Source organism: Lissotriton helveticus, chromosome 8, assembly GCF_964261635.1.
Source record: "Lissotriton helveticus chromosome 8, aLisHel1.1, whole genome shotgun sequence".
Taxonomy (NCBI): Eukaryota; Metazoa; Chordata; class Amphibia; order Caudata; family Salamandridae; genus Lissotriton; species Lissotriton helveticus.
The window spans coordinates 24,732,169-24,758,170 of NC_136069.1; the positions used below are offsets into that span (position 1 = coordinate 24,732,169).

The 26,002-nt window shown below is 48.4% G+C and overlaps 3 protein-coding genes across 9 annotated transcripts in view; 2 read left to right on the forward strand and 1 right to left on the reverse strand.

Moving 5' to 3' along the window:
* LOC144772257 (uncharacterized) overlaps positions 1-26,002 on the reverse strand; it is a 367,797-nt gene that overhangs the window by 95,511 nt on the left and 246,284 nt on the right.
* The window catches only part of LOC144772252 (uncharacterized), a 186,317-nt gene that overhangs the window by 1,289 nt on the left and 159,026 nt on the right, over positions 1-26,002 (forward strand). For 2 of the 6 annotated variants that reach the window (XM_078656475.1, XM_078656471.1), the window contains exon 1: positions 24,188-24,296. The exons of 3 other annotated variants lie outside the window; for them this stretch is intronic. The gene's annotated coding sequence lies outside the window, so the exon portion shown is untranslated. Of the gene's footprint in view, positions 1-6,204; positions 6,223-24,187; positions 24,297-26,002 lie in introns of those variants that run through there. One more of the 6 variants, XM_078656470.1, reaches the window with a different exon arrangement.
* Positions 1-26,002, forward strand: part of LOC144772250 (uncharacterized) — a 41,742-nt gene that overhangs the window by 1,210 nt on the left and 14,530 nt on the right. Inside the window, exons 1-2 of one of the 2 annotated variants that reach the window (XM_078656467.1) lie at positions 6,193-6,222; positions 24,188-24,296. The gene's annotated coding sequence lies outside the window, so the exon portion shown is untranslated. Of the gene's footprint in view, positions 1-6,148; positions 6,223-24,187; positions 24,297-26,002 lie in introns of those variants that run through there. The other variant, XM_078656468.1, reaches the window with a different exon arrangement.

Sequence of the window (26,002 nt, forward strand, 5' to 3'; positions counted from 1 at the left end):
TCAAGAGAGGTGCTGCAGGAGTAACCCCATGGTGCTGATGAAATTCAGTCTTAATGGGTGTTGGTGTGTTACAATTGGGCATCATGTCACTCGGGCAATAATAAACATTTGTTTTTTATCAAAGTAACTGCCCACTTTGACTCTGTTGTGACGCAGCATTTACGGACATCGAAATTTTGCTATATGAGTCTTAGGAAAAGATAAGATAACTCTGGTCCTTAATGCACTTGCTGGAGAGATCTGTGTGTATTTGTAGTCGCAGCTTTGACTTCTAATGTTCTACATGTCAGATTAACCCTTGGGGGTTAATCTGTCTCCTGCAAAGCACAGATTTTTAGGGCAAAGCCCACCAGACAGCACAGCACAGCTGTCTGGTTTGCCAACGTGGGAACATTCAAAAACCTTTCCTAGTGATACATTCCGCCCCTGGCTTACCATTTGCTTTGTAACTCACATTTTCTTGCTTTCTATTTGCTATCTTTATTTGTTTGTTCTTTCCGTTGCCCAACCCTTATTTACAGTATCCTTCCAGTGCTCTTTTTCTGTAAACAGGCATTTAAATCTTGTTCTATCGCATTTGCTGTGCATTCAGTGGCAAAGGTCAAATGTCAGGCTTTGTCTTCCAGGGAGCTTGGTGTTTACTTTTCTTTCTCTGTTTTCAAAGTGAGTTGATTTCGGTGACAATCATGCTGGCTTCAAGGGGTAATTCTGGTAATGCTGAAGTGCGGGAAAACAAATATAATACCATCAATACTTGAGATGATATCGCCACACATTGTTTATGCTCTATGCACTCTTATCAGTAAAACTGTATTATTGAAGATGTGTTGTTTGTAATATCAGTGCGCTACCACATCATGCATTCTCCCCTCTACCCATTCCAGTCTACTCTGCAGCACTCCACATTAGGCCACACCATGCCACTCCGCACTGTCACTGCACTCTACATCACTACACTCTACGCCTTGCTACTCTACATCAATCTACGCCAATGCACTCTACCGCACTCTACTTTGCACCACGGCACTTTATGCCACTGCACTCTACCCTGCACGACTCCACTCTACCGGGCACCATGCCACTCTACTCTGAAAAGAATCTACTCTCTGCCACACCTCTGTACTCCATACCAATGCAATCTACGCTGCACCACTCCACTCTGTGCCACTCTACTATTCTCTTTGCTACTTTATCCTAGGCCACTGCACTCAATGCCAAAGCACTCTACGCCAATGCACTTTACACCACTTTACTGAAAACCAATGCACTCTACACCACTGCGCTCTGTCAATCTACTCTACACTCTACGCCACTCTGTTCTACTCTGCATCACTGTACTCTATGCCACTGCTCTCGACATCACACTACTCTACGTCAATGCACTCTACTCCAATCTACTATACACCACTGCACTCTACAACAGTCTATTCTGCAGCATTGCACTCTGACACTGAACTCTATTCAACTCTACTCTGTGCAACTGCATCCATGCCACGGCACTCTATTCTACAGCACTCTACCACACGTTACTCCATGCCACTACACCCTGCCAGTCTACTCTGTATCACTCCACTCATCTCCACTGTACTCAACCCAACTCCACTCTGCATTGTTCCATGCCACGCTACTCCGCAACACTGCACTCTTCGCCACTGAACTTCACACCACTCTACTCAGCACCACTGCACTCTGTCACTCTGCTGCACTCTGTCACTCTACTGCACTCTACGCCAATGCACTGTACGCCGCTACATTCTATGCCACTTTACTCTGCATTGCTGCACTGTACGCCAAGCCACTTGGTCACTCTAATCTACTTTAAACCACTGCACTCTATGGCACTCTACTCCATGCCACGGCACTCTATGACACTCTACTCTGAAACTATCAACTCTATGCCACTGTGCACTACGCCACTGTGCACTACGCCACTGTATTCCACTCTACACCACTGCACTCTATGCCAATGCACCCTACACCACTTCACTCAAAACCAATACACTGTAGGCCACTGCACTCTACATCACTGAACTCTGCCACTCTATTCTACTGCTCGCCCCTGTAATATTTCCCACTCTACTCTGTAACCCTGTACTCTCCACCACTGAACTCCACACCACTCTACTCTATGCTAATGCACTCTACTTTACTGTGCACCACTGCACTCTACACCACTCCAGTCTAGACCACTCCACTCTACTCTGCACCACTCCACTGCATCAGTGCACTCTATGCCACTCTACCCTACACCACTCCACTCTACACATCTTCGCTGTACTCGGAAACATTCTACTATTCGCCACTGCATGCTATGCTGTGCCATGCTACACCACTCAACTCTGTAGCACTCTACTCAATGCCAAAGCACTCTACACCACTGTACTCAAAACCAATGGGCTCTACGCCACAGCACTCTATGCCAATATACACTGTACTTTACTCCACTTCACTCTAGGCCACTCTGCTCCACTCTACAACACTCCATTTTGATGCTCGAATCCATTAAACTCTACTCCACTCTGACAGTGTACTCCACTCTGACACTCCACGCCATTCTACAACACCACTCTACGATGCTCTACCCAACTCTCTCTACTCCATTCCACTCTACTCCACGACACACTACTCTATACCACTCCACACCACTCTGATACTCTGCCACTCCACTCTAAGACACCCTACCCCACTCTACTATTTTACTCTACTACTCCCCTCTATGCCACTCCAATATACAGCAATCTATTCCGCTCAACCCACTCTATTCTACAACACGGTACTCTACACAACACCCTCTACACCACTCCACTCTGTTCTACACCACTCCACAACACTTTACCACTCCACAACACTTTACCACTCCACAACACTCTACCACTCCACAACACTCTACCACTCCACAACACTCTACCACTCCACAACACTCTACGCCTTTCTACTCTGGCACTCTCTTCCCTCCAAAACACTATATGCCTCTCCACTCTACGCCACTTCATGACGCTCCACGCTCCTCAACTCTTCTCTACACCACTCCACGACTCTCTACTCCACTCCATTACACTCCACTGTACTCCACACCACTCTCCTTTACGACACTCCACTCTCCTTTACCCCACAAATGTTTAGCCATGCTGAGGAGCAGCCAACAAGGTTTACAACATGGCTTAAACATATTGGCAAAGCCAAAAGCTCTTGCGTAGGTGAGAACTATTGGCTTCGCGAATGCTTGTTATTTTATGTATAAAGTTAAGTGGGTTACTGCTTCTGACACAGAAAGCCTTTTATTACTTGCACATCATAAATTGCAATCCTTCTAATATAGAACAGTGAACTATAAACTGGCATCAAAGAACTCCATGCAAACTGCAAGGCAGGGGTTTAGAACTTTAATGTTTTTTCTTCTTATCGATCTGTTGTAGTTATGTGGTTGCCAACAAGATGTTTATTTGAGTAGAAATAAGTCTTATTAGGACAGACAACCATAAACACTGTTACTTTTTAAATCCTGACTTTGTGTTTCTCCCGGCCATGCACGGTTAACATATACTCCCTACCTGTAAAGACGATGTGTAACTCCTACAACTTGAAACCCTCAATGTCTTATGTAACATCCTGGACATTGAGTTATACCCTTGTATGATTTATTGTCTATGATAGTCTGTGCGTGTGATTAAATTGATTTGACACGCTACATTGGGATAAGTAGCGCTATAAAAGACTTAATTAAAAACAATAGTAAATCCTATTTTAATTGCTTTTTATACAGACCAATACATCCGGCATTCTTACAGTGCAAGCACATCTCTTATATACAGGATTGAACAAAGTCAAGTGCTAAAGTAATTCTGAAGTGATAAACTGTGTGTCTTTGTTTCTCCTTGTTGCATTGGTGTCTAGGTATTAGGCTCAAGATAGCTCTCAGCCAGGATTATACTCAAACAAGAGGAGGACTACTGTCCATTTACATTCAGCCTTTGTTTTGGGCCCAGCTGGAATCCAAAATAAGAAAGCCCCCTTGCTGCCTACTCGTTGCCTCCAAATAGAAAGCAGACATTGTGCGGGTGCTGCTACTAGTGTCCCTGTGTTGACAAATTACAACAGGACAAATTCAGCATGTTTCACTGGGGCCAGACGAATCCCCGGTCTGATTCAATAATAGCTGCCGGATGGATCCCCCTTTATGCTAGCACTGCTTATTCTTGAGAGAAACTAGGTTCCTATGTATGGAGCCCAGCACAATTCACAAACAATTGGCTATATAATAACAATAAATATCACCATAATCATATAGTTTTTCAAAACACAAACCATCTCAACTGCTTGGTTATCCTATTTAGTGCTTATTCTCAAGACAAATCAAGTGCTTTAATCTGGAGCCTGGAACCAATCATGACCAATTGGTTACATTTTATCAAGAAACATCAACCTTGCCGTCTAGCATTAAAAAAACACATCTCATTTATCACTCTTATTTAGTTGAGGGGTGTTTGGCCAACATTATTTTTATATTGGCTGATAGTAGTGTTTCAATGTCTTCCCTAGGATATGGTTTTCCTTCTGACTCTATTATCTGGAATTGAATTTGGCTTAAATTATTACCATATATGGCAATGTTGACCACAGGTGCTTTTTATTAGGTCTCGGCGAGACCGCGCATGCACTGTCTCTTCAAGACATGTTGTTTACTGTTGGTGGGCTTGGAGGCTGCCCATTACTTACCATTGGATGTCTTCTTAGCTACTCTCAATCGCTTGTTTCCTGCTGGCCGGCTCTGTGGTGGCCACCTCCCTCTTCTTGGATGTGACCCTCCCCTAGAGCACGGCCCAAGTACGTGTGTCCTTACACTGCTCGCACTTTTGCCAGGTACTTTTTTATTTTTGTTGAGCCACTCTACTGAATGCTTCTTTTGTAACTGGATCTGTCGTCTGCTCCCTCCTGTTGTCTGTGTTTACTTATTCCCCCTCCTTCCCATTGCCGTGCCCCCACACAGCACAATAAATGAACTGGGAGGCCAGATACCTTTGTTCCGTCCCCTGACTTTTGTTGCAACTTTTTTAAAGAGTGAACTCGAACCGAAGGTATCTGAGCGCTTTACACAACTCTACAATAATTTTGTGTAGGTACTGGAAGATTAAGTGATTTGCCCAAAATCGCAGTATGTTGAGCTGGCACCACAACTCAAACCGGGTTCACCAGCTAGCCATAAGGCCACTGTCTCTCCTTATCTCAACTGTTTCTTTGAATCATTCCAAACGTCTCTTTTATTGATTTTTTCTTAAAGTATGTTTCCCAGTCCCTGCATACCTTCAGACCCGCTGGACAATTTGACTGGCAGTACCTTTAACCATTTCAAAGATAAGCTTCCTTTGGGTTAATTCTAGAAATCCATGTCACTTGAAAACACACAGTCTTATATTACTCGTCACTCACCATACACACAAGGGGAAACCTATAGTATACCCAAGGTCAAAACACAAGAAATAGAAAATAAGTCTATTTATTATTATAGTTTAAAAAAAATACAGAGAAAATGCAAAGTGGATAATTCATAAAAACAAATAAATGAGCTTAAAAAGTGCTTTGCAATACATAGATGAAATCGCACACGTTATTTTGAATACTAGCTCTGGCAACACTAACAACATCTATAGACAGTTCATTAAATGAATATAAATAAGAGAGATACATACAGTGAACTAACAATACAACCTATCCTAGAGAGTACACGCACAAGACAGTACAATTTGTCATTAGAAGACACACATCCGTGTTGGAAACAATAAAAGTTGGAATCTGTAGTTACAGCCACTACACAAATTATGTAATGAGGCGTCAACTCATTTCGTTGGAAGTTTCATTTAGACCATCTTTTTCAAGACCAATAATGTGACTCTCATTAAGCATGAATGTTGCCAGGAAAGAATAAAAGCGCCTAGCCTTTCAAGGGAATTTTATTCGAGTAATAGGTCGCTGCCAATATGAAAGGTCCCTCCCACTCTATCTTCTTCCTAGGTTTGAAAGGTCAGGACGTATCTTGTCCACTAAATTATATGGAGAAGATGATTCAGTATTATCGAATTCCTTGATTTGTGGCTAGTCTTTAAACAAGTCTTTAGACATCTCACTGAATTGTTTCTTCTGTGTTCCTTAGGCTTCACTCCTACAGACTCCCTCCAGAGACCAGCTGTGCACTCCACCTCCAGTCCCCTCGGATTAAACAAAAAAGTAAGTGTTATCTTATCCCCAAAAACCCTCAGAAAGTCTATTTCTCTCCACTTCCTATGTATCGTTGTTCTTCCCAATGGTGTTTTCCAGCTTTTCTTCTACTTTTATGCACACTTGTATTACTTTCCCTTTATTTCTCCAGTCTATTTTATCCTTGCTCCTGCTTTGTTTCTTTTTCCTTTGCAATCTTGTCTCCTTGTCCCCACCTTTATCGCAAGAATAAGGCCCTTCAGTAAAAGGGAAAAAAAAGGTTATCCACTCATGGCATGCTAATGGGTTAGGAGATGATTAAACTGCGAGCAGTGTCACAATTCCTCAAGAGACATTAATCTGACATAGTCTGCCTTCATGAGACACATCTACAGGGAAACACTTATCGTTCCTTAGACAAATGTGAATACAAAATGGTGGCACACACTGGTTATACCACGGGCTCCAGAGGGGTTGGTATCCCACTGTGAAAGTCATTGACCTTTATAATACGTAACACTTGGCGAGACGTATATGGCAGAAAGGTGGCCCTTTCAGGGCATCGGGAGGGAAAAACACTCCATATTGTTTCAATATATATACCCCCAATACTTCATGATGTGTCTTTCTCTGAACAAAACACACTCTTCCTACAGTTCCCAGATGGTGATTTCCTGCTGGGCGGTGAGTTCAACACTGCTCTGTGCGACAGCAATGACCGCTGGCGCTCTCATCAACTTTGGTCTCCCCATTGCCAAGTTTTATGGCCGCACACAGCCTTATTGATACATGGTGTTCATACAACCCCACATCAGAACAGTACACATTCCACTTGGAAGCTCATGGCAGTCTTTCATGCATCAACTACATACTCCCCTTTTCCCATCAGCTCCCTCACTCTAGAGAGGCATCGCTGATCAGTCTCCGGTTTGGGTGATCTACAGCCTGCTTGCCCGCAGTGATGGCCAACAAATTGTACTAAGTCCTTGGTTCTCAAAGTACCCCGCATTCGTGCGGGCCTCAGATGAAACCACTGTGAACTATTTTGTCGAAAATAAGGGCTCACTGACTTCACCGCTGACTGTATGGGAGGGATGCAAAACAGTCATACGACCTTTCATTAATCGCGAAACACAAAAAAGAACGTGAGATCCAGAAGCTGGGGTCCCGAGTCCTTGACACTACTCGGGGAGAACTAGAAGCTCCTGCGGCGGAAAGCCGGGAGCTAGGACACCTTGGTACCGCTTGTAATTTTTAAAACTGTGTAACGCTGTGTTTTACTTTCACGCTCCGTTTGAGCAAACTCTGTTTTTTAACAAATACTACTCTCTTCCATTCTCCACTCACCCTACAGGTCTTGTCAGGGGTTCTCCCTTCCTCCAGGAGCCGTTTGGGGCTCGGACTGGTTGTGCGATCGATCCTCTAGGTGCAGTTTGGACGGGCGCCATATTGGGAGGAGACGCAAGTTGGCGGGCTAGTGCTCTGGGCGATTAGGTCCCGGGCTACATATAGAGCTACTCCTGCTCTTGTTAGAACTAGAAGCTCCTGAGGCGGAAAGTCGGGAGCTAGGACACCTTGGTACCGCTTGTAATTTTTAAAACTGTGTAACACTGTGTTTTACTTTCACGCTCCGTTTGAGCAAACTTTCTGTTTTTTAACAAATACTACTCTCTTCCATTCTCCACTCACCCTACTGGTCTTGTCAGGGGTTCTCCCTTCCTCCAGGAGCCGATTGGGTCTCGGACTGGTTGTGGGGTCGATCCTCTAGGCGCAGTTTGGACGGGCGCCATATTGGGAGGAGACGCAAGTTGGCGGGCTAGTGCTCCAGGCGTAATTACCCAGCACTATTTAATGAACTACTCTTCACGTCCGCGCAGCTGGCGCGCCGATGGCACGCCAGAGGCAAGCCCGTCTGCGCCCGTCCGCGCCCACCCGGGCACAGGGCTAGAACCTATGCCCGTGTCATTGGGTCATCGTATCTGTTACTCGCGTACGGATCTCCTTTTAGTAAGGCCCATAAAAAATCCGACCTGCCACCGTATGTATAGGCCTGAGGAGACATATACTCGTTGCAGTCTCTGCAGTCTGATCCCACAGGGTAAAAAAAAGAATACACCTACTACTTTCAATCTGCGCATGGTCCTCTGCCCAAACACTCTTTGGAGATCAATCTTATGATTCAGGGCCACAAACTAGATATTCTGTTTCATACGGAAACTTGGTTATCACTTAACTCGGATGCAGACATTGTAAGTGCACTCCCCCCGGGGTTTCTTATTCAATCCCAGATTAGGCCCATTGGTAGAAGGGGTGGGTTAGCTATACTGTACAGAGACCATTTTACCTGTAGAGTGGAGGACAGTGGTATTTCTGATTGCAAGAGTGTCCACTTTTCTCTGCAATTATCCCCCACCACCTACACTTTAGGCCTGCTGGTGTATCGCCCCCCACGGGCTGCCCTGGGCATTTTGTTAGGTCACTTATGGAAACAGTGACTGTTCAGGCCTCCTCTACGTCCAACTTTATAGTTTTGGGAGACCTTAACCTGCACCTTAACGACCCCCAGGTCAATGTAGCAGCTGATCTCCAGCTTGATCTTAAATCATACGAACTCGCACTGGTCAATACTGGGGCCACGCACAATAAAGGGCATCTGTTGGACCCTATCTTTTCCAACATATCGCAATTTAAACCCAGTCCTCCCCTACCTCTCCCATGGTCAGACCATTTCCTGGTCCCCTTCTCCTGGCAAGTTGGGACAGACGTGCCGCGGATTTCTGCTTCGTGCACATTGGAAAGGGCCTGGTGCAAACTCTCGTTTGAAAATTGGACACACGAGCTCGAGCAATCCATCCCTTTACACGATCCCGACCCCGTGGTTGCTGATAAAAACTTTAAGAATTGCCTCGAAAATTCTCTTGACTCAGTTCTGCCGAAGAAAAGAATTGTAAAAAAGGGTAGAACTTGTAAATCTACCTGGTACACGCCTGAGCTTAGGATCCTAAGGAAAAGATGCAAAAAGCTTGAGCGCATCTGGAGGAAAGATTGGGCCAGTTATAATAAAGAAGCCTATTGGGCAGCAATTAGGGCCTACAAGGTTTCTTTGAGGAAAGGATTAGAAGTTCTTCCAACTCCTCTAGAGAAACGTTTCAGATTGTTAAAGAACTTCTGAAGGTGCCTGACCCCCCTCTAGCTCCGGGTATCTCAGGAAGTAAATATAATGAGCTGGCTAAATATTTTGACTCTAAAATTCAAAACATTTTAGCTACCTTGCCACAGCTGGATTGCTCAACTGATGTCTGCAACTGGCCTCCTGTGCTCGGTCCCCAGCTTGACTCTTTTGCCCCAATCTCGGTGGAAGTCTTTCAGAAAGCCTTGGCCGCCATGAAAAGTGGCTCTCCGAGCGATTCCGTTCCTATGCGGATTCTTAAACGGGGTACCTCTACCATCTCTCCCCTTGCCACTGATTTAATCAATGCTTCCTTCTGTCAGGGTATTGTCCCTCTTAGTTGGAAAGGAGCTATTGTAAAGGCCCTATTGAAAAAGCCACAGTTGGACCCTTTGGAGTTGGCCAATTTTAGGCCTATCTCTTTACTTCCAGGACTCAGTAAGATTGCTGAAAAAATGGTCAATCGACAACTGTCCCACTTTCTGGAATCTAATGAGCTGCTCCAAAGATCCCAAACTGGCTTTCGTCCAGGCCAAGGAACTGATACTGCCCTCATTGCAGTCATCGAGGAAGTGAGGTGCATCTTGGATTTGGGAGGATCAGTGGTAGTGATCCTCCTGGATCTAAGTGCAGCCTTCGATACGGTTAATCACCGTATCCTAATCCAGCGCCTATGTAATTTGAGAGTTTCAGGTACTGCCCTGACCTGGTTAACATCGTTCCTGAATAATCAGACGTTTCAAGTCTGGGAAGGCAACTCACGGTCCAACTTAATTCCCCTCCAGTGTGGCGTACTGCAGGGCTCATCGTTGAGCCCTACTCTTTTTAACGTATATATGTCCCCCCTGGATGACGTGGTTGCCCCTTTTAGGATTAAAATAGTCAGCTACGCAGATGACACCCAACTGGTTGTATCACTCTCCCAATCGGACCAGGACATCGAAAATCTCTGTTCTTGCCTGACGAAGATACACGCCTTGATGAGTGAATCTTCGCTTAAACTTAATGGCTCCAAAACTGAACTTATGTTGCTGGGACATAAGTTGACATCATTACCCGATGCCATCTGGCCTCCCTGCATGGGAGTTCTCCCCCACCCCAAAAAAGAAATCAAAAGCGTAGGGGTGTGGCTTGAACAGGATCTGTCATTTAAAACTCAGGCCAAGAAGACGGCTGGAGTCTGCTTTGGTTTACTCCGCTCAGCCCGGAAGGTTCCCCTTCTTCTCCCTCCCTTATCAAGGAAGCTTTTAATCCAGGGGTTGATCCTTTCCAGGCTGGATTACAGCAATGCCCTCTTTTTGGGAGCTCCTGAAGCTACTATTAATAAACTTCAGCAGATCCAGAACTCCGCAGCTAGGGTGCTCACGGACACCGCGGCCAGGGCCTCAGCGAGACCGGCTCTTAAATCGCTCCACTGGCTGCCAATTCGTGAAAGGATAAAGTTCAAATCCTTGTGTATCATCCACAAATCTCTACAAGGCAAGGGGCCCCCTATCCTGAAGAGCCTAGTTGTGCCGTATAAGGCCAACAGGGCCCTCCGGTCGGATCATGAATGTTTGGCCAAAACTCAGAGGGTGAAGAAGGCGTGCACAGGTGGCCGTGGATTCTCGATGAATGCAGCGATTCTTTGGAACTCTCTTCCCCTGAAGCTGCGTTCAGAACCATGCCATTTGTGATTCCGGAAGCTACTCAAAACTTTTCTTTTCCCCCAGTGACCTTCTCGCACATTCCTCCCTCTGTGAATCTGGTTCTTTTGCTAGCGCTGGGATGCTTCCGGGTAACCATGCGCTTTACAAGTCTCATTACATAACATTACATTACTTACACCGTACTTTAAACAAAGAGACTATTATTGAAGCATCGCAATGGAAGCCGCTAAAGCCAACCATCGCGCAACACAATATCATCTCTACGAGGTAGGTGACAGAGCAGGGAAGCTCATGGTCTGGCTTGATGACAGGGACGAGGTGAACCGGTGGGTGCTTGAAATACGGGGTGAAGAGGGAGATTGAATTAGAAATAGGCAAGGAATAGCCACCTCCTTTGTGGCCTACCATAATTGCCTGTACTCCCTGACTTTTACTGCTATGACTGAGGACTCCTGCAAACTACTGCTGGATATCCCACCACCAACTCTTTCGCAGTCAGATAAGGCACTACTTGAGGAGGAGTAAACACACAATGACATGACCCTGGTAAAGAAGTGGACCCCAACGGTCTGCCTATTGACCTCTACAAGCTCATAGCTTCGAAAGTTGCTCCCACCTCTCCTCATGTACTTAGAAAGCCATGAGGCCGGCATTTTGCCAAGAGACCAGAGGTTGGCTGGTATACTGGTCATAACTAAGGAGGGCAAGTCGCCAGACAATTGTGGCTCTTGCCAACCGATTTTTATTGTTAAACGTACAGGTCCAGATTTTAGCAAACTTATTGGCTTCTTGACTGGTACAGGAAATTCAGACACTGGTTCATCCGAATCAATCCGGCTTCATACGAGGGAGAAACAGATCACTTAACTTCCGATACTTGCACGGCATCCTGGGTCGCACAGCTATGATCCAGGAGGATGGCCTAGTGCTTTCGCTTGATGCACAAATGGTTTTTGATATGGCCTCTTGGCATTTCCTTTTTGAGGTACTGACTGGACTGGGCTTTGGTCCTCACTTCATGTCACGGGTGAGAATCCTTTATACAGAACATCTGGCTCAGGTCCAGGTCCATGAAGGCACGTCCTTGATGTTTCAACTCACACGAGGCACGAAACTGGGATGTCCACTCTCATCCTTGCTCTTTGCCCTGGTGTTGGAGCCACTTGCCATATGGATAAGGTCCGACCCTATTGTTAGAGGGCTGAGATGGACTGCAGAACTGGAGGATAGGATCTCCCTCTACGTTGATGACATTTTACTATATATCGCAGACCCGACATTTACTCTTGACAGAATAATGCACATATTTGCACTGTTCCGCCGGTATCCGGTTATACCATTAACTAGAGTAAGTCCCTGATTTATCTCCCTCATAGCCATGCTTTCCCGATAATTGTGAGGCTCATATTGTTGTAAATTTGCTTCACTACTTGAGGGTATATATTACCAGGGACCCAGGCACTTTCCACACTCACAACCTGGAGCCACTGCTTGCCTGCTGGCCCAATGTCAGTCAGTGGAGAACATTACATCTGTCACTTTTGGAGAAAGCCGCTTTATTTAAAATAATAGCACTGCCCTGTTTTCTATATGCACTTCAGAACACACCCTATTCAGTCTCGAAATACTATTTTCAGGCGATCTAAATCAAAATCCGTATCTTACTCTGGGTTGGCATTCCCGCATGAATAGCTGCTAAGTACACTCGTCAGTAGTTGGTATGATGACTGGATTGCTCTGCCCAATATTATTGGGCGACGCAGTTTGTCACCATTAACCACTGGGCCCATCTCCCTGAGAAAGAATCGTGCTACCGGATGAATAGGAAAGTCCTGCAACCTGGAGGCTATCTCGGAGCTCTCTATGGGGGAACATGTAGCACGTCCTTTCCTAACCCGACCGCTGTCACGCTTACCTTCTAGCACACAACACTCAGTGCTTTGGGGTGGCGAGGCAAGATTACAAATGCCACTCCCTTATGGACACTGTACAGCTGGGCACTCTCGATACACAACATGGCTTTGATAAGTGGGACCAAATTGGCCTGCCCATGGTGAGAGATGTGTGGACACAGGGTGGGGTACTTTCATTCTCTGACCTCCAAAGTGAATACCAATTAGCACCTATGAAACCTACTGATCTCTCCAAATATGCCGCGCCATGCAGAAGGCGCTGCCAGGGGGAGCAGAACCCCAAGTCATCCCTGCTAGAGGGTAGATTGCTAAATGGACACATGCCTAAAAAAGCGACTTGCCTTGCCTATCATAAGATAATAAAGACCCGATCCCTTGGCTAGTGTACATGAACATTGGGAACAAGGTCTTGGGGTTTTGAAGGAAGATGAATTGGCCCTGGCGTCCCCCAGGGAGGTGGCCATACGATCACGGTTTTGTTTAGTGCAACTAAAAATTATAGACAGATGGTACTATGCATGTACAACTTTGGTAAAAATGGGGACGGCCATGTCTGCCTTGTGCCCTAAGCAGTGTGGCCAGGTAGGGGCGTACGTCCACACTATATGGAGTTGCCAGGTGCTTCAGAGTTATTGGAAATTAGTGGTCGCCTGCCTAAATATTTGTGGGAGCAACATAGAGATGCCTAAAAGTGATGTCTACTAAATGTTTGGGAGGCATGGACCAGACTTGGATCTCTCTGGAGTTGATGGTAGTTAAACACAATATTGTGTGAATGTGGAGGGTGGAGAAAGCATCACAACCGAATGATTGGAAGCGAGACATGGATTGGTGCATGTTGGCAGAGCGAGAAGTCTCTGAAAGCAGGGGCTGTCCTAACAAATGGACCAAATTATGGGGAAATGAAATGATTATCGGGTGGAATATGCACTCCATCTGAAAGTTCCTGTAGAGATGTGCTATGTCTTGAACGTCTGAATTTGGATGCCGCTTAGTGAATTGGGGGGGAATGGGAAGAGGGACTGAGGGTTCCCCAAACAGATTGGACATGGATACTGCATGCATATCTCTTGCTGCCACATGATGTTATGATTACTTTCACTGTATTATTGTTGGTTTTACTTGCAATAAAAGATTTTTTTTTAATTCGCTCAATCCCACGAGGGCCCTGAGCTTCTACATCGATCGCACAATGGGAAATTGGGTGAACGATCAGAAATTTCTGGGCTTCTTTGCGGCGAAAAAGGGGAAATCAATACAGAAAAGCAACATCTCCAGACAGATTGTTTGGAGCATCTAGATGTTGTATAGGCTGGCCAAGAAGCAGCCTTGAACAAAGGCTGCTACCACCATACTGGTGCCCGGTGTTCCAGTCTTCGACATCTGCCAGGCTGCAACATGGCCATCAGTTCATATGCTTACAAAGCACTACAGCCTGCATATCCAGCAGGATGGGCATGTTGCCCATTCTATTGTGCAGGATTTCCTGGTCTGATACAATCCATGGACCCACCACCTGGGGAGGTACTGGTTTGGTATCTATGAACAATACGAGGAATCTGTGGTTGGATGTATCTGGCAGAAGACAGTTTTTCTTGCATCAGTAACACTCTTTCTGGTTGATGCTGTAACTGCAGATTCCTTGTTTATGTCCAATCTCTTAAAAAAATTCAGTTAGTTCAGCCAATCCTTTCACCCTGTAGATGACTTTCACCACTTCCATATTCGAAAATGGATCGAGCTTGTAAAAACTTTGTATCAACCTTTTACGGTAATCGGTCCCAATCTGTAAGAAAATCATGATCTTATTGACATCCACTAGATCCGTCTGATTCCGGGGATACATAGGGGTTGTAGGTTCTCCAAGAACCCAAAGTACACAGAGCCAACAGCTGAGCTGCACCGTACAAGTATAGACCAATTCATCTAGTGAAATACCTAGAGTCAAAAATGGGTATCAAGGAAACCTATGTTTTCGAAATGGACCCAAGATATGGAATTTAGGAGCAGTGGTTATTTGTACATCTCTGAATTTGTGGGTACACTTGCTGGCATATGATTTAGAGGGTATTTTTCAAAATGTCTTCTTGCTTATCACTGGGTTACATATGAAAGGCACAAATGCCGTGAAATTGAATTGGTAATAACAACTGTTCGGCTTTTCTATGCTCCCAAAAGGCTTCCGATAAAAATGATGCCTCATTTGTGTGGGTAGGCTTGGTGCCTGCAACAGGGAATGGGCCAAAACACAACATGAATGCAATACATTTTCCCCTCAAAACTCACAATTCTTTTGTGCAAAGTGGGCAGCTCTAGTATTTGAATCTAGGGAAACCTTGCGAACCTGTTCATTCTGTAATTCTAGACACCAAGGGATATCCAGGGTGGGCTGACTTGTGTGGCTTTCACCAGGTTTTATTAGCCAGAATCCCTTGCAAACTTTGACTTAAATAATACATTTTCCTCACATTTCTGTGATGGAAAGATCTGGAAACTGTGGTTAGCCACAAACTTTCTTCTACCTGGCATTCCCCCAAGTCACCTGATAAAAATGATACCTCACTTGTTTGGGTAGGCCTATTGCCCAAAACACAACATGGACACTTCACATTTTTCCAATCAAAACTGACCCTATTTTTCCAAAGTAGGTAGCACTGGATTTTGGGCCCTATGCTCAGCTTGTACCTAGGGAGACCTAGCAAAAAAAAAAACTAGACAACTAGGGAAATCCAGTATCAATCAATCAATCAATCACGGCATTTATAGAGCGCGCTACTCACCCGGGAGGGTCTCAAGGCGCTGGGGGTGGGGGAACGCTACTGCTCGAATAGCCAGGTCTTGAGCTGCCTTCTGAAGGAGAGATGGTCCTGGGTTCGCCGAAGGTGGGTGGGGAGGGTGTTCCAGGTCTTGGCTGCCAGGTAGGAGAAGGATCTTCCTCCGGCGGTGGCTTTGCGGATGCGTGGTACGGTGGCGAGGGCGTGGCTGGTCGATCGTAGCTGGCGGGTGGGTGTGTAGAAGGTCATGCGGTCGTTGAGGTACTTGGGGCCCAGGTCGTGGAGAGCCTTGTGTGCGTGGGTGAGCAGTCTGAACGTGATCCTCTTGCTGACGGGGAGCCAGTGCAGGTCTCTCAGGTGTCCGGTGATGTGGCTGTGTCGTGGGATGTCCAGAATGAGTCGTGCGGAGGCGTTCTGGATGCGGTGAAGTCTTTTTTGAAGTTTGGCTGTGGTTCCGGCGTAGAGGGTGTTCCCGTAGTCCAGGCGGCTGGTGACGAGTGCTTGTGTGACGGTTTTCCTGGTTTCAGTGGGGATCCATCTGAAGATCTTGCGAAGCATGCGCAGGGTGTTGAAGCATGGAGATGAGACGGCGTTGACTTGTCTGGTCATCGACAGGGAGGAGTCCAGGATGAAGCCCAGGTTGCGTGAGTGGTCTGTTGGCTTGGGAGCGGTGCCCAGGGCCGGGGGCCACCAGGAGTCGTCCCAGGCGGAGGGTGATGATCCCAGGATGATGACTTCCGTCTTGTCTGAGTTCAGTTTGAGGCGGCTGTTCCTCATCCAGTCGGCGACGTCTTTCATTCCTTCGTGTAGGTTGGTTCTGGCGGTGGTGGGGTTGTTGGTGAGGGAGAGGATCAGCTGGGTGTCGTCGGCGTAGGAGATGATGTTGAGGTTGTGTTGGCGTGCGATGGCTGCGAGGGGGCTCATGTAGACGTTGAAGAGGGTTGGACTGAGGGAAGATCCTTGTGGTACGCCGCAGATGACTTCGGGGGCCTCGGATCTGAACGGGGGGAGGCGGACTCTCTGGGTTCTTCCGGCGAGGAACGAGATGATCCACTCCAGTGCTTTCTCTCGGATCCCGATGTTGCTGAGGCGCTTCACTAGGGTGCGGTGGCAGACGGTGTCGAACGCCGCAGAGAGGTCCAAGAGGATGAGGGCCGCTGTTTCCCCGTTGTCGATCAGGGTTCTGATGTCGTCGGTGGCTGCGATTAGGGCGGTCTCGGTGCTGTGGTTGGCCCGGAATCTGGACTGCGAGGGGTCGAGGGATCCGTTCGTCTCGAGGAAGGCGGCCAGCTGTCTGTTGACGGTCTTCTCGATGACTTTTGCCAGAAAGGGGAGGAGCGAGATGGGACGGTAGTTCTTGAGGTCGGCGGGGTCCGCCGTTGGTTTCTTCAGGAGGGCGGTCAGCTCGGCGTGCTTCCAGCTCTCCGGGAAGGTGGCGGTGTGGAAGGAGGAGTTGATGATGTCCCGGAGATGGGGTGCGATGATGGCGTCGGCTTTGTTGAAGACGTGGTGTGGGCAGGGGTCGGTTGGTGATCCGGAGTGGATGGAGTTTATCGTGCAGGTGGTGTCTTCGGTGCTGATCGGGGTCCAGTTGCAGAGGGTGGTGGTGGCGGGCGTTGGTTCGGTGATAGGGTGCGGGGTCTGTGCGTCGAAGCTGTTGTGTATGTCGGCGATCTTGCGGTAGAAGAATGTGGCGAGTAAGTTGCAGAGGTCTTACGAGGGAGTGATGTCGTTGTTTCCGGCGCTGGGGTTGGAGAACTCTTTGACGATGCTGAAAAGTTCCTTGCTGTCGTGGGCGTTGTTGTCCAGTCATTCTTTGAGTGCCGACTTCTTGGTGGCGCGGATCAGCTGATGGTGTTTGCGGGTGGCGTGCTTGAGGGCGGTCCTGTTTTCTGTGGTCTGGTCGAGCCGCCAGGCTTTCTCCAGGGTGCGGCAGTTCTTCTTGGATTCCTTGAGTTCGCCGGTGAACCAGGGGTTTTTCTTGCTGCCGGGTCTGCTGGGGGGGTTCTTTAGTGGTGCGATGTCGTCGGCGCAGGCGGTCAGCCACTTGGTGAGGTTGCTGGCTGCTTCGTTGGGGTCCGTTGTGTTGGTGGCGGTGTTCTGGCTGAGGGAGGCGGTGAGCTGCTCGGTGGTGATCTTGCTCCAGCTCCGGCGGGGAACCTGTTGCGGGTGGTGGTGGGTCGCAGTTTTTCTGAAGCTGAAGTGGACGCAGCTGTGGTCAGTCCAGTGGAGTCCGGTGGCGTGGCTGAAGGAGATGTACTTGCTGGATGAGAAGACGGGGTCAAGCGTGTGGCCGGCGTAGTGGGTGGGAGTGTTCACCAGTTGCTTGAGTCCGAGGTTGGCGAGGTTGTCCAGCAGGGCGGTGGTGTTTCTGTCGTTGTTGTTCTCCAGGTGGAAGTTGAGGTCCCCTAGGAGGATGTAGTCAGCGGAGTGGAGGGCGTGTGCGGGCTGACGAAGTCTGCGATGTCTTCGCTGAATTGTGTGCGTGGTCCCGGGGGTCTGTAGATGAGGGTGCCTCGGAGGGTGGTCATGGGGTCAATGTGTATCTGGAAGTGCAGGTGTTCGGCGGCGGTGAAGGTATCGTCGGAGTTGGTCAAGATGCGGATGGTGTTCTTGTGTACGATGGCGATGCCTCCTCCCGTCTGGTTAACGCGGTCCTTCCGGGTGATGTTGTATCCGTCCGAGATGGCTATGGTGATGTCGGGTGCTGAGGAGGTGTACATCCAGGTTTCGGTGAGGAATGCGACGTCCGGTGCTGTTGCGTCAAGCAGGTCCCAGAGTTGCACGGCGTGCCTGTGGACGGAGCGGGTGTTCAGCAGGATGCACTTCAGGTGGTTACTGCTGGTGCTCGACTTGGCTGGGGTGGAGCAGGTCCGGAGGCAGGTGAATCGGCAGGCTTGGCAGGTGAAGGGTTCGTGGGTGCGTCTTGGGGCGGCACGGCAGCAGGCAGGGTTCCGGCCGGCATTGAGTGCGTTGAGGGTGGCGGCGTCGTAGGTCCGTCGATTGGTCTTGCATCGCTGGGGACCAGGGGTCCTGGCACTGGGCGCGGTCCAGGCGTGGACGGGCGCAGACGGGCTTGCCTCTGGCGCACCTTCGGCGCGTACGCGTACGCGCGGTCGCCATTTATGGCGAAGTGGGAGGGAGGGAGAAGCAGCTGGGAGGCGGGAGCGGGGAGGGCACAAAGCGAAAAGGGGCCGTGGCCGCTTGGACGGCGGCGGGAAGCGGGGAGCGGGGCTGGCACAGGGGGACTGAAACAAGCGACAAATCCAACAACAATGTGCTGGGGACAGCAGAGATAAAAAGGCAAAAACAATTATGGAACGAAAAAAAGGTTAAACACAATCACGAAGGCAAAAGGAAAAAGGCAGACAAAGGCAAAAACAATTAGGGAAGGAAAAAAAAAGTTAAAACACAGTAAGAGCGGTCATGCACACGTAAAATACGGCGGGGGCGGGGAGCAGAGGGCAGGTACAGCAAGGCTGCGGGCAACAGCGAGGAGAGGGACACACACACAGCTGGTGGCAATGCGGCGCGGGGGTGTTCTGAGAACAGGTCACACTCACCTGCGCCGCGCGGTCACCATTTATGGCCAAGTGGGAGGGAGGGAGGAGCAGCTGGGAGGCGGGAGCGGGGAGGGCACAAAGCGAAAAGGGGGCGTGGCCGCTTGGACGGCGGCGGGAAGCGGGCAGCGGGGCTGGCACAGGGGGACTGAAACAAGCGACAAATCCAACAACAGTGTGCTGGGGACAGCAGAGATAAAAAGACAAAAATAATTATGGAACGAAAAAAAAGGTTAAACACAATCAGGAAGGCAAAAGGAAAAAGGCAGACAAAGGCAAAAACAATTGGGGAAGGAAAAAAAGGTTAAAACACAGTAAGAGCGGTCATGCACACGCAAAATACGGCGGGGGGCGGGGAGCAGAGGGCAGGTACAGCGAGGCTGCGGGCAGCAGCGAGGAGAGGGGCACACACACAGCTGGTGGCCGTGCGGCGCGGGGGTGTCCTGAGAACAGGTCACCTATGTTACTTGAGTGGATCCCATGAGGTGTTTTTACCCACAATGCCCTGCAAACCTCAAACTTTTGCAGAAATCACACATTTTCCTTACATTTCTGTACTGGAAACCTCTGAAATCTGCATGAATCGACAACACTCCTACCACCCATCATTACCTCACTTGTGCAGCTAAAAACGCTGCCCCACTTGTGGGGCTGGACCTAATGCCCGCAACAGGAATGGATCAAACCAAGGTTAATGGGAGCCCTTGCATGGAGACTCCTATTGACCTCCGTTTGATGAGGGCTTGGCCCCGCCCATGGTGGGCAGCCTGCACCACTCTTTAATTATTTTTTATTTTTAAACAAGATAATTCCCTGGTGTTTCGTGTGCTTTCTGCCCCCTGAAAGGTCAGATCTGGGCAATTACCCCCATCTGACCCTCCAGAGGGACGAACGTCTGTTTACCCTTTTATTAGGGGAGGAGGCCTGCCCATACCCATTGTGGGCATCCCCCAGTTCTCTATTCTCATTTAAAAAAGAAATCCCTGGTGTGCTTTGCTCCCTCCATCCCTCACGCCCCCTCCCCCCCTGTCTCCCCCCCCCAGATAGGGAGTGGAAATACAGTTTGCCCTTTTATTAAGGGTGGGGGCATGCCCATTCTGGGCTTCCAACACTGCTCTATTTACAAAATCCCTGGTGCCCAGTCAGCTTTCTGACTCCCCCACCACCCTTCGAGGGATGGGGGGCAGATCGTGAGCCTTTACGCCATCTGCCCCTCAGGGTGATCAAAAAGACTGTTTACCAACGCTAGAATGGAACACTTTCCTGCACAATGGAAAAAAATACAATTCAATAATAAAATCCTTTCCAGATGATAAACGATATCCGTGTCGACTTCCGACTCTCTAAGATGTTCCATAATTTTACTCTGTCAAAGGCTGAGGTAAGGTTCATAAGGATCATATGAATAGATCCTGATTTAGCTACTGTACCCTTGATAATAAGGTACTGGTTTAAACACTCATTGTTTGTGCACCAACCCGGGTGTAGGAGATGCTTTCGGGTGCAAGATGAGAGCAAGCAGTACCATGATCTAGATGCAAAAATATTGGGCAGGTCACAATCTCCCAAAATAAATAACTGTTGGTTAGACAGCTGGCTTGAAGAAGCTGTTCCTAAGTTTGATCTTTCAGAAAATGATTGCACTTTTTTTTACCTCAGATGTATAAATAGACCAATGAGTAGGTAGCTAGCAGCATCTTATCCCCACTCAGTGTAATGAGGCTATTTTTATTTCTTTCTTTATTTATTTACGAAGTTTTGTATAGCGCTAGCCTGACCGGAGGGTATCGGAGCGCTTCACAACAGTTACCAAGGTGAGGGGAAACGAGAACAGAACATAATGCAATACGGGAACAAAAGAGGCAGAACATATTGCAATGGGGAGGGACAATCCGGATGAGAGTCATGGTAAAGAGGATGTAGCAGAGTTCCATTCAAGGATTTGTAGGTCTGCAAACACGAGCAGGGCATATTACAATTAGGCGAACAAAAGAGAGTAGAACATATTGCGGTAAAGTGAGACAATCCGGATTGGAGGCACAGTGAATAAGATGTTGAAGAGTTCAGTATCAGGGGTTTGGAGGCCCCCAGTCGAAAGAGGATCAGTGCCATTTTCAGCGCTCCGCCTGGTCCTATCTAATCGCAAGGGATCGATCGAGGAAAAGGATTTTGAGCTGACTTTTGAATTTAGCAAAGGAGGACAAAGTTCTGATGTGGGGAGGTATAGAGTTCCATATTTTGGGTGCGTTTCCGGCGAAGGATCTGGTCACGGTTTTTTGTTTTCGTGGTTTAAGCGGGATAAGAAGTAAGGTATTAGATCTCCTAAGGTTCCTGTTCTGTCCTGCTTTTTTGAGTTTGGATGCCAGATATTCGGGTTTGCCTGTGTGGAGGGCTTTGTGGGTGAGGCAGGCCGTTCTGAAGTTTGCTCGCATTTCTATTGGTAGCCAGTTAAGTTCCTTGAGTGCGGGAGAGATATGGTCAACTTCCAAATTTCTTAATTCCAGTGACCATTCTGGCGGCCGCATTGAGAGTTGTTTTCAGCGGAGCGAGCTGTGTTTTTGCTATTCCCGAGAGAACTGCGTTTCCATAGTCGAGTCTAGTAGACAGCACCAGTGCTTGAGTGGCTTGTTTGAGGTCTTTGTTTGGAATGAAAGGTTGTATTTTATTGAGTAGCTTCAGGTTAAGGAAGGAACTCTTGGCCGAAATCTTAATGTGTTTGGTCATGTCCAGTTTTGAGTCTAGAGTGATGCCTAATGATTTAACAGAGTCAGCCAGGGTGAGGTTTCCGTTGAGCGCATCAATCTCTTTTAGCCACTCAGCCATTTGTGGGTTCTCATCTTTGTTCGAGATGAGGAGTACTTGGGTTTTGTCCGGGTTAAGTTTTAAATGGTTGATTGACAGCCGACGTTGCACTTCCCTTAATATTTCATTGAGTCTTTGGATGTCTTTAGCAGAGGATGTTTCCAAGTAGATTTGAGTATCGTCAGCATAAAGGCAGAAGGGGATGTTAGCTTTTCTGAGTAGGGTGGTGAGGGGTTCCATGTAAATGTTGAAGAGGAGAGGGGAGAGCACTGATCCTTGGGGGACTCCCCTCAAGACTGGCTGAAGGTCGGATTCAAAGCTTCGGATTCTTTGGGAGCGGTTGTGTAGGAATGAGGAGAACCATTTGAGGACCACCTCTTCTAGACCAGCCCTTTCTTCGAAAGCTTTGAAGAGAAGTTTGTGACCAACTGTGTCAAATGCTGCCGATAGGTCTAGGAGAATGAGGAGGCAGCATTGGTCTGAGTCCAGAGATTTGTGTATATCATAAATTAAGTTGAGGATTGCAGTTTCAGTGCTGCATCCTTTCCTGAATCCCGACTGATGGGAGTCAAGGAGGTTGGTGATGTCCAGGTGTTGTTAGTTGTTGGAGTACACATCTTTCTAGGATTTTAGAGAGAAGAGGAAGGTTGGAGACCGGTCTGAAGTCGTTTAGGTCATTTATGTCCAGACCTGTTTTTTTCAGCAACGGGGTGACTTGACCCACTTTCAGACAATCAGTAACGACTCAGTTTTTATGGGAGTTGTTTATAATCCTACACCAGAGTGGGGCTAGGGAGAATTTTAGTTTTTGGTGAGTAGAGCAGGGAGTGGGTCTAGGGCAGAGTTCTTCAATCTGTGGGGCGGGCCCCCCCAGGGGGGCGCAACACCATCTCAGGGGGGGCACGCACTCCACACTAGCATCTTCACTTTCAGAGTCTTTTTACTGTCCCTAGGTGTGCAAGTCTTCACCCCTTTCAAATGTTTATTTGCGAGCTCGGGTAACTGAGAGCTGGAGGAGGGGGAGGGAGGGGAAATAGATAAGGCACGACTTGCGCTTTAGAGTGAACAGTTAACCTTTCGAGGAGGGGGTTAATTGGTAGAGCTGGGCTGCTTCAGCTACAGTGGGAGGAAGGGTCTCTGCTAAAAACGAAAGCAAATGAACAGACAGTCCTGTTCCTTTGCGTTCGATTTCATATCAGAGGAGACTCCTTGTCTCCCACTGCAGCTGAAAGGACGTTTTTTTCCTCGCTTTCAGGTTTAGCAAAGGCGACATCCTGCCTCCCAAAGCAGCTGAAGCATTTCAGCTCTACCAGTTTAACCCTGTCCTGGGAGGAAGCTGTTAGCAGAAAGGAGACAAAGTTTCTTTTAAATTTACACAAGCAGGCGCTGCAACGCCCTCAGGGCTTCAAGTTACCAAAAGAAAAATGCCAGCCAGCCATGTGTTTTTTAAACAGCCTGCAAATTGCTTGTCTTGACACCAAATATACGTATAAATAAACAAGTATGTATACATTTGTAACGTGACTTTTCTGTCTTTGTTCCATTTTATTATCAGTCATGGACCATTCAGGCAGTGCTACTATTTATATGTGCTGTTCAAAGTATGCATAGACAAGTGCTGACAATGCAGCTTTAGGTGACTATTTTGATGGTCCAGTTGGTACAAAAATAAACAATGAGCTGGCAACCCTAACCATAAAACTGGAAGTTTGTTGCAAGATGAGCACATTTATTTCCTCCACCCTGATCCCTGGTTAATGCCATAAAAGCAATAGTTTAACATATCTGAAACCCTACGCTGCGGTCAATAACTGGCTGTGTTAGTTCAAGTGTCTGGGAATGCACCCTGCATTCAGACAACTCACTCATTCTCACCCTTCACTTTCATGCTCACCCTGCACTCATAGCGATCCCAATGCACTCACACTGATCACCATGCACTCACACCATTCACCCTGCACTCACAGCGATCACAATGCACTCACACTGATCACCATGCACTCACACCATTCACCCTGCACTCACAGCGATCACAATGCAAGGTTTTGTCGTGGATCCATGTGCCGTTGAAGCGTGTGCGCAGGGTGTGATGGCAGATGGACTCTAATGCGGTTTCACCATTGTCCAGCAGGGTCCTGATGTCGTCGGTGGAAGCGATGAGGGCGGTTTCGGTGCTGTGATTGCTGCGAAATCCAGATTGGGAGGAGTTCAGGATGTTGTTCTCTTCCAGGAAGTGGGTGAGTTGTCTGTTGGCAGTCTTCTCAATGACTTTCGCCGGGAACTGGAGCAGGGAGATGGGTCGAAAGTTCTTGAGGTCCGTTGGGTCCGCCTTGGGCTTCTCAAGTAGGGCGGTGTTCTTGGCATGTTTCCAGCTTTCCGGAAAGGTGGCAGTCTCGAAGGAGCTGTTGATGATCTTTCGGAGTTGGGGCTGCAATGATGGACCTTGCTTTGTTGAAGATGTGGTGGGGGCAGGGGTCGGAAGGTGAGCCGGAGTGGATGGTGTTCTTGATTTTGATGGTATCTTCGTCGTTGATGTTGTTCCAGGAGAGCAGGAGGTTGGTGTGTTTGGTGGGCATTGGTCGGGGGTGTCGGTGTGCCTGTTTGAGGTTTTCCTGATCGGGGCGAGGGTGTTGGCGCAGTCTTCGATCCACTGTCTGAAGTTGTGGCTGCTGCGTTAGTGTCCGAGGGTTCGGATGGAGGGTCTTGGGCGAGGGTGGTAAGTAGCTCGGTGACTTTGTTGTAGCTGTGGTGTGAGAGTCGTTGTGGTTGTTTGTGCGTGGTGTATTTCTCAAAGGAGAAATGGATGCAGTGGTGGTCGGTCCAGTAGAGTGCGGTGGTGTGGCAGAAGGTTACTTGGTTGCTGGCAGAGAAGATGGGGTCGCGCGTGTGTCCGGTGGACTGGGTGGGTGTTGAGACGAGCTGTTTGAGTCCGAGGTTGTCGATCAGGGTTGTGGAGTTGTTTTCGTTGGCGTTCTCGAGGTGGAAGTTCTGTTCACCCAGGAGGATGTAGTCTGTGAAGGCGAGGGTGTGCGTGCTGATGAGGTCAGCGGTGGAGTCGCTGAATTGTGGTTGGGGTCCCGGGGGGTCTGTAGACAAGGGTTCTTCTGAGGGTGGTGTTGTGATTGGTGTGGATCTGGAAGTGTAGGTGTTCGGCCATGCTGAGGGAGTTTCCGGTGTTGGTTGAAATGCTGATGGTGTTCCTGTGGACGATGGCGATTGCTCCTCCTGGTTTGTTGGTGCGGTCCCTGTGGGTGATCTTGTAGCCAATCGAGATGGTTATGGCTATATCAGGCGCCGATGAGGCGTTCATTCAGGTCTCTGTCAGGAAGGCGATGTCTGGGGAGGATGAATTGAGGAGGTCCCAAAGTTCGACCGCATGCTTGTGGACTGAGCGGGTGGGGCCTTCTTTGGTGGGAAGTGCAGGTGTGCGCTGGCTGGTGTAGCTGCAGTTGCGGCAGTTGATGAGTCTGTGAGTGAGTTTTGGGGTGGCCTGGAAGCAGGTGGAGGATCGGCCGGCGTTGAGAGCTTAGAGGGTGTTAGCGTAGCAGTGTCTGGCGCCATGGTCCTCGCGGGGGCCTGGGAGTCTGGCGCTAGGCATGATCCAGGCACGGATGGGCATAGACATGCTTGCCTTAGGTGCACCAGCAGCGCGCCCGTGGCCGCACATCGGTCGCCATATGAAGGGGAGGGGATGGAAGCGGAGGCATGGAGGCGGGAGTGGCTGGGTCGAGAGGTGGTGCTGCAGGGGCAGTAACGGCGGGAAATCGGGCATAAAAATGCACACTATGAGGGGACGAGGCAGCAGAGCAGCAGAAATGAGGGGAGCAAAACGAACGCAGCAGGCAGCAATACACAAAGAAAATACAGTAATCAGAAAAACAATCACCAACAGTTGGGGGAGCAGTGGGGGTTACCAGGAGGCAGAGGCAGCCGGGCAGGCCCT